The 10306-nt window shown below is 43.7% G+C and overlaps 1 protein-coding gene and 1 long non-coding RNA gene across 5 annotated transcripts in view; one reads left to right on the top strand and one right to left on the bottom strand.

The window, feature by feature from the left end:
• Positions 1-10306, bottom strand: part of SPRYD3 (SPRY domain containing 3) — a gene marked incomplete at its 5' end in the record, with an annotated part of 464688 nt that overhangs the window by 263965 nt on the left and 190417 nt on the right.
• Positions 9075-10306, top strand: part of LOC144892930 (uncharacterized) — an 84888-nt gene continuing 83656 nt past the window's right edge. Inside the window, exon 1 of the long non-coding RNA XR_013624067.1 lies at positions 9075-9158. This is a non-coding gene — a long non-coding RNA (uncharacterized LOC144892930). The remainder of the gene's footprint in view (positions 9159-10306) is intronic.

Raw genomic sequence — 10306 nt, 5'->3', positions numbered from 1 at the left:
GTATGTATGTATGTATGTATGTATATATATATATATATATACAGACATGGCATTTAATATGGAATATTTTTTTGGGGGGGTGAACTTACTTTTCAAGATGACTTAGAACCAAAAGTTCATTGGAATTATGTTGAAATTATTCTAGATTTTGTTAATGTGACCTTTAAAAGAAACAAAAACCACATTTGACATTTCGAAGCAAATAAATTGATCCTTGAAAGTGATGTAAACTGATATCGAACTCAATTCACGGACAGTACTGTGTTAAACTTCTGTGCGTTTTCCAGAAGTATCTCTTTATTTTGCACATTAGCGAACAATTTTTTTAACAAAAACAAAAGTTAAATTACGACTGGGATTACGGACAGTAAAATTACAGTTCAGTACTTCGTGTAACCCCCACGAGCATTCAGGAGAGCACGTACACCTCGAGGCATGCTGTTCACGAGATTTGCCAAGGTTTGGACAGGAATCGCTTGCCATGCAGTGACAATAGCCTGCTGCAATTCACGCACAGAGGCAGGCTGCTGGTCCAAGTTGTCGATTTGACGCGTTAATTCTGCCCACAAGTTCTCTATCGGATTCATATCCGGGGACATGGCAGGCCACTCCATATGCTCTACACCACGGTCAGCAAGAAAGTGTTGGATCATGCGAGCACGATGAGGCCGTGCATTGTCATCTTGGAAGACAAAGTTTCCTCGAAAGGCTGCACGAACAAATGGAAGCAATGTTTCTTCCAGAATGGCCTTGTGCTTGAACTGGTTCAGGTTTCCATTCAGAACAACCAGGTCAGTTTTGCCCCCTGCATGAAAAGCAGCCCAAATGGTCACCCCACCACCTCCAGCTTGGACTCTTGGCACTATACAATCTTCGTTGTAGGCTTCATGCACTTGCCTGTGCACTCGGACGCGGCCATCTTGACGATAGACCAGAAATCTAGACTCGTCACTGAAGATCACGTGATTCCAGTGTCCTGGCTGCCATTGACGGTGCTCTCTGGCCCACTGCAATCGGCGCTGGCGGTGTTGTCTGGTCAGGCGTGGCTTTCTCAGGGGACGCCTGGCACGATAGCCTGCTTGAACCAGTCGTTGGTCGACTAGCCTTCTGGATACAGGCACATTTGTCAGTTGCTGCCACTCAGCCCTAAGCTGATTAGCTGACTTGGTACAGCCATTGCGGACTAACCGGTGCAGCTGGCGATCATCCCTCCTTGTGGTTCTGTGGGGACGTCCTGGCCTTGGTATTGGAGTAGGGACACCCCTCTGAGCATTTCGTTTCATGATCTTTGACACCTGACCTTGAGTGATGCCATACTGCCAAGCAATAGCATGCTGTTTCATGCCGGAATTTCGTAAAGCCACCACGAAATGACAAACAGCATTGTCGAGTTGACGGACCATCTCCAGGGGAAGCGGCAATAACTTTTGTAGATGTGCAGCAGTTGTTTACCACTAATACAGAACACAACAACCCTTATATACCCGATTGTGAAGCCAATCGTCAAATGTACCTGTCCGTATATTTTGTCACGCCACCTGTGATATAATCCTGTTATGACTTCTTGCTGCGACAGACAATCAGTGACATGGTTCTTTTAACAAAGAAATCACCGAAGCGTAAAAGAAACTCACCAGATTGATATACCGAGTTCAGAAATTAAACCCAAGTCAAGGAAAAAAAAATATTCCATATTAAATGCCAAGTCTGTATATATATGTATATATATATATATATATATATGTGTGTGTATATATATATTTATGTATTGCAGTGGTATGGATGGATTTGGAGAATGCATGTGTAAGTGCTGCATGCCTTGATCAGATATGCCATGGATTTATTTTGGGTGCCACGAAGATTTGGGATTTCCTGATGACATATTATGGTCAGTTTTGGATGCGGTTTGCGACACAGTCCTACATAACAGATTGGCAGAAGTTGGAAGTGGAGATCCCGATTGGATGTGCCATCTCCTCTATTTTGTTTGTGCTAGTTATGGAGTTGCTGATACATGGTGTGAGTGGACATGGGAAAGAAGTGGAGCTAGCCTCTGGTCAGAGCTTGCCAGCAATGTTTGCATTCATGGATGACCTGGCAGTTGTCCAATAGTCAGCTGATGCAGCAGTAGAGGTACTGTAGAGAATGGAAAGGTTGATGCAATGGGCAAGGATGAGCTTTAATGCAAGAAAGTCGAGGAGTGTGGTGGTGAGATGAGGAATGGTAGATTGCATTCACAGGTTTGTGCTGGGAGCGGAGGTGGTTTCCATCATTGATGGAGGCCCCGTGAAGAGCTTGGGAAGATGGTATACGGTGAAATTGAATGATGTGGGAAGGGTGGAGGAGGTAAGGAACAAGCTTCTGAGAGGTCTGAAGAGGATTGATGGATGTGTTTTGCCAGGAAAGTTGAAGATATGGTGTTCAAAGTTTGGATTGATGCCACGAGTATTGTGGCCATTGATGTTTTAGGATATTGTCATTGGGCATGTGGAGAGGATGGAGGTTTTGGTGAGTGGTTTTGTGAGGAGGTTGTTGGGAGTGCCACACCTTTTGACGAATATTGCTTTTCATGGTCAGGAATGGAAAACTCTTGTTTCTCTTGAAATCACGAACCGAGAAGTACAAGGTGGTGAGATTGCGGAGTTTGTGATGTTGCAGGATTCGAGTTGCAGGATTCAGAGGTTGTGATATGTGAAACGCAAAATTTAAATTCCACAATGATGGATGCTTAAACCAGCGATGAGACAAATTCTGTCAATGATATATTGCGAGTTAAGACCACCCCTAATGTGAATGTATTTAAGCAAGGTGTCTGTGTGGCATTGCACCTGCCAAATATCTATAAGTACGCAATGTGTTGTCGCTGCGAACTGTGTTGAACTGTGTTGTCATCATATAGCAGCTTGGATCATGACCCCCAGGATCAAGGGAGGAATTCATAGTACAACTGAAATCACAGTTAAGAATTATGCATTCTTCACTGGTCAAAGTGACCTAAAACTTCAAGTGGCTGAAAAACAGCTATTTTGCAACACCACGCATTCAGAATAAACATCAGCAAAGTTCACAACGGTCTTCATAATCACCATTTGACCTTTAAAAAAAATGGCGAAAAACTAAAATGTACTGTGTAAATGTTGACAGCAAAAATTTTAGCATAACAAAAGAAAAATAAACAAGAAAAAGAAAAAAGGGCGACACCCTTCAAAGATGTGTCATCTTGGTGACTTTAAAAAAAAAAAAACCAACCACACTCACCACTCCCCCACCCCATCCTCCCCACAATGGTATGTCGAAAGAAAGATAGCGCTGGAAGAGACATAGGAAGGCCAATCCAAGTTTTTATTTTGACAACAAAGTTAATATAAAACCTGATGTGTAGAGTAGAGTATTGCATCTTTGCATTCATTATCGTTGATTAAACTGTAAATAGAACAGCACTCAGTGGAGCACCTATAGCTGTGGCCAAAATTATTGGCACCCTTGCACTTTTTTCAATTAACTTATAATTTTCTCTAAAAACTAGTTGAAATTGACAAAAGTATTTTGTCTCTACAATTCTGTATTTCACTGTTAATATTACAGAACCTTTGTTTTTGATTCAGAACTTAATATATCCTTTTAAATCAGAAAATAAAAAGAAATGGCATTGACAAAATTATTGACACCCAAGGCTTAATATTTGGTCGAAAAAAAGCCTCAAAATCTTGTGTCCCAAACCCATCTCTCTCTGTTCCCACCTGACCCAGTCGAACCCAACTGCTCCTGGACTCTGTGTCCTTCTCTCCTGACAAGGTCAAGTTTTTGTCAAACCTCGACTCTGATTCTGCAACTGGACCAGACGGCATCAGCCCACGGGTCCTAAAATCCTGCTCTGCCACTCTCTGTTCTTTTCACCCTCTCTTTTGCTCAAGGTCATCTGCCAGCATCCTGGAAATCAGCAAACATTACCGCTTTACACAAAAAAGGTGCAAAAACAGATCCTTGCAACTACAGACCAATCAGCCTGCTCCCAATTATCAGCAAAGTCATTGAATCCATCATTGCTTCAGATATGAAATCTTTCCTCTTCTCCAATGGCTTGATCTCTGATCATCAATTTGGTTTCAGACCAGGTCACTCTACTCTGGACATGCTGCTTCTGCTGTCTCAACAATGGATGGAGGTCCTCAATGCCAAACAGGAAATCAGAGCCGTCTCCCTTGACATATCACGTGCCTTCGATACGGTCTGGCACCCAGCTCTGCTCACCAAACTCTCCTCCTATGGTATCCATGGAAATCTCCATGCATGGCTTGCAGACTTCCTCTCTGGTCATAGACAACGTGTGGCCCTGAATGGATTTCTCTCATCTCCCCTTCCTGTTCAGGCTGGAGTTCCCCAAGGCAGTGTTTTGGGCCCTGTGCTTTTTCTGGTCTTCATCAATGATCTCTCCGACTGTCTGGAAAATCCTCTCTATCTCTTTGCTGATGACTCCACTCTCTGCCGCTCCATTCCTCATCCCTCAGATCGGCAGTCTGCAGCCTCCTCACTCTCTGAAGACCTGGACAAAATCACAGACTGGTCAAACAAGTGGAACATGTCTTTCAATCCTGACAAATCTCACACTCTTACTATGTCTCTCCGAAAAGATCGACTGGACAACCCTCCCATATACTTTCTCAACAATCCTCTCCAAGAAGTTCTGTCGCTCAAGATTTTGGGTCTCACTATCTGCCATGATCTTTCTTGGGAAAACCACATTTCCAAGCTGGCCTCCAAAGCCAGTCGCCGACTGGGCATCCTCCGTCGTGCGAAGTCCTTCCTCGGCACACCTGAGCTCCTCACCACATACAAGGCTTTCATCCGCAGCTCAATGGAATACTGTTCTCCCCTATGGGCCGGTGCACCTGCCTCACACCTAGCTCGACTTCACGCTGTTGAAACCAAAGCTTTCAGAATCAATGGAATCTCCTGTGATGAAGCGATCTCCGAGGGCCTTTCACTCACTCACCGCAGACAGGTAGGTGGTCTTTCTATCTTCTACCGACTCCTCTCCGGCCTTGCTCCCCCAGCTCTCTCTGTGCTTTGTCCCCAAAATATTCCTACAGGTCACACAAGATCTGCCAGCAACGCTCTGATGGTTAAACTGCCGAAATCTCGGCTCTCTGCTCACCTTCACTCTTTCATTCCTCTTTTCTCCCGGCTCTGGAACAAACTCCCACACTCCCTTCAATCCCACTCCTCCCTCCAGGTCTTTAAAACAGCTGTTCACCACCATCTCTTATCTTTCCCCATCCAAAACCTTGATCTTTTCTACCCCCACTAATTCACCCCAGATCCACCTTGTTTGAAATTCCAACTTCTTTCCTGGAAGTCCTGGCAGTGTCCATATGTTTTATACCTCTCCCACCCCCCCCCTTCCCATGCCTCCCCCCCCCCCAAAGCCCTCTCCCTCCCACAGATCTCTCGATGTCCCTGCTCTCAGATGTTGTGTTTGTGTTCCTCTCCCACTCGCCCCATCTTGTCTACCGCTCCCCATGTTATATGTTTTATGTGTCGCTTTGTCTTTCTGTATGATTAATGTTAGCTCCTTCACGAGCCTCGATCTTGTATACAAAAAAACACACAAAAAAAAAATGGCCTTTGGACAAAATAACTGCAGATCTCCCAGATTTGAAGGGTGCCTTATCCCAACTGCTGTTTTCAGATCTCCCCACAGGTGTTCAATGGGATTTAGATCTGGACTCATTGCTGGCCACTTCAGAACAGTAAAGTGCTTTGGCTTGAACCAATCAAGGGTGCTTTTTGAAGTGTGTTTGGGGTCATTGTCTTGCTGCAAGACCCATGACCTTTGATGGAGACGAGCTTTCTGACACGAGGTTGAACATTGCACTCCAAAATGCCTTGGTAATCTCCTGATTTCATGATGCCATGCAAACATTCAAGGCACCCAGTGCCAAAGGCAGCACAGCCACCCAAAACATCACTGATCCTCCTCCATGTTTGACTGTAGGAAAAGTGTTCTTTTCTTTGAAGGCTTCATTTTGTTTTCTGTAAACATAGAGATGATGTACTTTACCAAAAAGCTCTAATTTGGTCTGATTTGTCCACAGGACCTTTTCCCAGAAGGATTTTGGCTTGTGCAGGTGTGTTTTTGCAAACTCCAGTCAGGCTTTTTTTAATGTCTCTATCTTTCTATCTATCTATCTAATCTATCTAATCTATCTAATCAATCTATCTAATCTTATCTTATCTATCTATCTATCTATCTATCTCTCTCTCTCTCTCTCTCTCTCTCTCTCTCTCTCTGTGTGTGTGTGTGTGTGTGTGTCTCTCTCTCTCTCTGTGTCTCTCTCTCTCTCTCTCTCTGTGTGTCTCTCTCTGTGTCTCTCTCTGTGTCTCTCTCTCTCTCTCTCTCAGCAGTGGGTTCCTCTTGAGCCTCCTACGATAGAACCCTCTTTCATCGAGTTGGCGACGGATGGTGTGAGTTGAAACTGTCATACCTTGTGTCTGAAGGTCAGCTTGAATCTGTTTGGCAGTTGATCGAGGTGCTTTCTCCACCATTCGAACAATCTTTTGCTGCAATCTTCGATCAGGTTTTCTCTTTCGGCCACATCCAGGGAGGTTAGCTACAGCGTCATAGACCTTAAACTTCCTGATAACATTGAGTACAGCGGAGACAGGAACATCAAGGTCTCTGGAGATAGACTTGTAGCATTGAGATTGTCCATGCTTGGCTACAAAATCTTGTGTCTGACCTCCTCAGACAATTCGCTGGTTTTCTTTCTTTTCTCCATGTTCATTGCAATACACACAGTGACACAAAACAGCAGAATGACTCCTTTTCTCGATTCAAACTGGTTAAATGAGTGATTTTTATATTGCAGGCACCTGCAACTCACCACAGGTGAGTTCAATTCCAAAGGAAAGGTGAGTCACCTGCTTGAAATCTAATTATTTCTAACAACCTCTAAAAGGTGCCAATAATATTATCTGGGCCATTTTCGGATTTCTGTGTGGAATAATCTACGATTTCGTAATTTTTTCAGCTTTTGTTTGTTTTGTTCCACTGCAAACCAAAGAAATACAATGCCAAAAGATTTTTTAATTTCAACAATTTTCTGGAAGAAATGGTGCATTATTTGAAAAAAGTGGAAGGGTGCCAATATTTTTGGCCACGACTGTACCTCCGCCAAGCTGAACAATTTACGTTTTGTATCCCACTGATAGGCAAGATCTGCATCCAGATCTAAACCAAAATCGAAACAATTCAACCTTGTCAAATACCCAATCTAATCTGTCCACCAAATTTCGTCTTGATCTCTGTATTCCACCACCTCCTTTTTGGTCTTGCTCTACCCCTCCCAGCTCACCCCAATCCATATCACGTGATGCACCTCACCCTGTTGCGTATCACGTGATGCCTGTGCAGGTTGAAGCAGTCACATCCATTTACGAGTAATCATGTTTTATTTTACACCAAAGAACAACAATAAACTTTGTTGTTTGTTGCAGGTATCGTTCTTCAAAATGTGCCCAAGGTTTCTGGACCACGATATATACATATACAGTCACGTTGCCTGGTGTTGCCTTAGCGGTTAGGGTGCCGGCTTGGGATCCTAGGATCCTGGGTTCGAATCCCGGTCGATCGCTGAATTAACGCCAAGGGGGTTGACTCAGCCTGTCATCCTTCCGAGGTCGGCAAATTGAGTACCTGCTTGCTGGGATGAATGATCCCGGTGTGTACCCCGGTTTAGAATAGGTACACCGTATCCCTGCGCATCGTAAGAGGCGACCAAGGGTTGGCATCAGGAAGGGCATCCGGCCATAAAAACATTGCCTCAAACAGGGAACCATGATTGTCATGGGGCCCGCAAGGCTAAACCCCGCTCTAGCGGGGAAAAATGGCCTTAAAACGATCATTCATTCATTTTCATTCAGTCACGTGAAAAAGTAAGTACACCCCATGTAAAGTTTTGACTTTTTCAACATATTTCAACATACAGCTATTTGATCTTCATTTCAACAATACTGACAGATAAAGGTGATATAATATAACAAATATCATGAAACATTTGCATTTTGTAGTCCATTGCATAATTTAAATAAACATAAATGCAAATTTCACATGTTGAAAAAGTAAGTACGGAAGCCTCTCCTCAGTGAAAGACACATGAAAGCCCGCTTGGAGTTTGCAAAAAAGCACATAAAGGACTCTCAGACTGTGAGAAACAAGATTCTGTGGTCTGATGAAACCAAGATTGAACTGTTTGGCTTCCGTCTGGCCACTCTGCCATAAATCCCAGATCAGTGGAGTGTTGCAGTGATGGTTGTCCTTCTGGAAGTTTCTCCCATCTCCACACAGGATCTCTGGAGCTCAGCCAGAGTGACCATCGGGTTCTTGGTCACCTCTATTCCCAAGGACCTTCTCCCCCGATTGCTCAGTTTGGCCGGGCCGCCAGCTCTAGGAAGAGTCCTGGTTGTTCCAAACTTCTTCCATTTAAGAATTATGGAGGCCACTGTGCTCTTGGGAACCTTCAATGCAGCAGAAATCTTTTTGTAGGCTTCCCCAAATCTGTGCCTCAACACGATCCTGTCTCTGAGCTCTGCAGGCAGTTCCTTTCACCTCATGGCTTGGTTTTTGCTCTAATATACATTGTCAGCTGTGAGACCTTATATAGACAGGTGTGTGCCTTTCCAAATAATGTCCAATCAATTGAATTTACCACAGGTGGATGCCAATCAAGGTGTAGAAATATCTCAAAGATGATCAAGAGAAATGGAAGGCACCTGAGCTAAATTTCAAGTGTCATAGCAAAGGGTATGAATACTTATGCCAATGTGATATTTCAGTTTTTTTCTTTTTAATAAATTTGCAAAACTTTCTAAAATCCTGTTTTCTCTTTGTCATTATGGGGTATTGAGTGTAGATTGGTGAGGGGAAAAAATGAATTTAAACGATTTCAGCATAAGGCTGCAACAAAACAAAATGTGAAAAAAGTGAAGGGGTCTGAATACTTTCTGAATGCACTGTACATATATATATATATATATATATATCTATCTATAATTCCAGTAATCTCTGTCTGTACGTTTGTCTGTGACCGCTGTTTCTCGACAACCACGGGTCCGATATACTTTTAACTTGCCAGGTATATTGCTGGGGACCCGAGGATGTGCCTTTTCAAGGTTTCATATTAATCGGACAATTACTTACCGAGCTATGTCCAAAAAACGATTCAACCAATCAGAGAGCAGCGAACGATCGCGTGTGCCGAACGTGGCGGGCACACTCTGCCTCGGATGGCACATTTGAGAGCGTATTCATTTATTTCACGTTTGCAAACTATGTTGGCGTTAAACTATGTTTTACAACTAATAAAAACGAATTTGCGATTCATTCGCTTTCCTGCGCGTTTGTGCACGCGATGGCGATTTCTTTACCAAACTCCGGAAGCCGTTCGCTTTGGACCAAACCATTGCATGTAAATAGAGGGGGGGGATTGTCACCACTCGCAAGCCGTTCGCTTTGGACCAAACCATTTCATGTAAATAGAGGGGGGGGATATAATTTTAGATATAGATATAGTACGGGCATGCCCTAGTATATATACATATATACATATATATATATATATATATATACATACACAGTCTTGGCATTTAATATGGAATATATATTTTTTCTTGACTTGGGTTTACTTTCTTAACTCAGTATATCAATCTGGTGAGTTTCTTTTACACTTTGGTGATTTATTTGTTAAAGAACCATGTCACTGATTGTCTGTCGCAGCAAAAGGTCAACAACAGGATTATATCACAGGTGGCATGGCAAAATGTAAGAAAAGGTGCATTTGATGATTGGCTTCACAGTCGGGTATACAAGGGTTGTTGCGTTCTGTATTAGTGAAAAACAACTGCTTCACGTCTACAAAAGTTATTGCCGCTTCGTCTGGAGATGGTCCGTCAACTCGACAATGCTGTTTGTCATGGAGTGGTGGCTTTACGAAATTACGGCATGAAACAGCGTGGTAATGCTCGGCAGTATGGCATCACTCAAGGTCAGGTGTCAAAGATCCTGAAACGAAATGCTCAGAGGGGTGTCCCTACACCAATACCGAGGCCAGGACGTCCCCGCAGAACCACAAGGAGGGATGATCGCCAGCTGCACCGGTTAGTCCGCAATGGCCGTACAAAGTCAGCTAATCGGCTTAGAGCTGAGTGGCAGCAACTGACAAATGTGCCTGTATCCAGAAGGCTAGTCAACCAACGACTGGTTCAAGCAGGCTATCGGGCCAGGCGTCCCCTGAGAAAGCCACGCCTG

Source organism: Myxine glutinosa, chromosome 7, assembly GCF_964187855.1.
Source record: "Myxine glutinosa chromosome 7, kmMyxGlut1.1, whole genome shotgun sequence".
NCBI lineage: Eukaryota > Metazoa > Chordata > Myxini > Myxiniformes > Myxinidae > Myxine > Myxine glutinosa.
Note: the sequence above shows the minus strand (reverse complement) of the source record. Positions and strands in the feature narration are given on the sequence as shown.